This window comes from Pygoscelis adeliae, unplaced genomic scaffold, assembly GCF_000699105.1.
Source record: "Pygoscelis adeliae isolate BGI_AS28 unplaced genomic scaffold, ASM69910v1 Scaffold34, whole genome shotgun sequence".
Taxonomy (NCBI): domain Eukaryota; kingdom Metazoa; phylum Chordata; class Aves; order Sphenisciformes; family Spheniscidae; genus Pygoscelis; species Pygoscelis adeliae.
In genome coordinates this window covers 1872935-1875097 of record NW_008824658.1, presented here as the reverse complement: position 1 = coordinate 1875097, position 2163 = coordinate 1872935, and positions in this window count along the sequence as shown.

The window sequence follows — 2163 nt, the reverse complement described above, 5'->3', positions numbered from 1 at the left end:
GCTGCCTGCCGCGTTGGTCTCACCGGAACGGGGATTTTGGCAGGAGGGCTGGAGGCGCAGCACTGTGCTCCCAGAGCTCCATCGGACGGGTCGGGGGGGTGGGAGCTGCAGGAAGAGGGAAAAGCCGAGAGATTCCCGGGTTCCTGCCAGGATCACCTGGGGGGTTTATAAGCCTGGAAAGGCAGATGATTTACAGACCCCCGCTCCCCCAGCAGCTCCATCTGCTACTAGAGAGCGCGGCTCAGCCATGTACGGCACAGCCCTGGGCAGGGTGGGCATTAACAGCCCACTCCCGAAAGGGGGGACTGGAGTCAAGTTCCCAGTTCCGCAGCCTCGCTTGATTTAAAACCCCCATGGCTTGCCCAGCCCTGGGAAGGAGGGGATGGAGAGGGGTTTCGCAGCGTGTCCAGCTGGGGAACGAGGTGGCACTGCCGGCAGCGGGGCAGGAGCCGGCCGCAGCGTATGTGCACCCCGACTCCATGCGGGTGCTGCGGGCATGTGGGATGCAAACCCCTGCGGGGGGACCTCTTGCCTTCCATCGTCTGGTGGGCGGAGTGGGTGGCGGGACAAGGAAAGAAACCTCTTGGATGACTTGAAAGCCATCTCCTGTGATGGCTTCCCGAAGCGGGCAGAGGTGGGGGTGCTCGGCAGTTTTTGGGTGGGATGCAGACTCCAAGCGCTCCGTGCTGTGTCCAGCCTTTACAGCCTGCTGAAGCTCGACATTTAAATCAAGCTTTACAATGAGACTTAGTAGAAATCAGAATTATTTCCATCAAAAAATGGCTATACCATGGTTTTATGTTGGAAAAATCTCGCTGTGGCCCTCCCCACCAAGCTAACAACCTCCTATTTCTGCTCCTCCAAAGAGGTACATGAAAGGGGCCCAGTCCGGCAAGCACGAACCTGTCCAAGACCTCGGCTCTGAAAACCTAGCGAGGGAGTCGGGAAGGGACATGGAAACTGCTCTCTCACAGGGAGAAACAAGGGTGGGTTTGCACCCTATAAATAACAGAGATCACCGACCGTGGAGGAGCCTCTTGCTCCCCTGAGAAAGGCATCCCTAGACCAGATGGCTGGAGGTTAAAACCAGATGACGCAAATATTTCACACCACAGCAGGATTGCGAAAGCGGCGATGGCTTTGCATCTTCCACAGCCCTTTCCTCCAGGCTGGGGACCTCCTCCCCGGGGATTTTGTCGTGGAGGTGGGGTGCGGGTGTGACAGGCAGGGACCTGCGTGGACGGGGAGGTGGCAGAGGTGCTGCCGGTGGGGCTCTGGCTGCGGTCAGGCTCCTGCTGGGATGATGGGACCCTCATGGACGGTCAGATTTGGGGCAGCTGAAAGCCTCCTGAGACCCCGTGCAGTGCCACCCAGCAGTGCTGTGTGCTGGGAGGGGACAGCGGCCGTGCCAGCCCCGCCGGAGGGCCATGTCCCTTTGCATGACCCCTGCAGCTGCTGGGACGTGACCTTGGCTCTCCAGCCCTGGCACTTACTGCATCCTTGTCGTGGGACGTGTGACCAGAGGGAGGACGATGCCTAGGCAGGGGGGGAACAGTGCAAGTCACCAAGTCCTTGAATAAGAGCCATGCAAAATATTTCTTCTAATGCCTCTCATGATTTTGAAGTGACGTATTTACAATTTGCGATAAAATAATGCTAAATTCTGGTGTCTGAAAAATGTCAATGTATTTTTATAATATCTATGTTTATTTACCCCCGGCTTACAAAGCCGATGATAGAAATCTTTTTGTAAAAGTTGTAGATTTTCCTGTAAAGATTTATAGGTCTTGTTTTGAAGATACAAATGTATAGAATGTCTTCTATACATTAGAAGACATTTATATATAAGATATTTACAACACCTAAGACTGTAAATACGAATCGCCCATTTAAATATCACAGCCTAAATCAGAAAACGCTGGAGATGTAAAATAGACTTGAAATGTCAAAGGGCAGATGACGAAAAGATGTTTCTTCCATCCGGGAAAATTTTCTTATAACCCATTTCCATTAATCCCGGCTTTCCGGTGGCTGTAGTTAACCCAGTTCTGCGAGTGGTATTTGTTTTAAAGAGGAGACGTGGTGATGGGCAGCTCGGGGCTGCAGCCCCGCGGGGCTCCGCTGGGAGCCGGACCCCTCCAGCCCCACGAAGCTCCTGGGCTG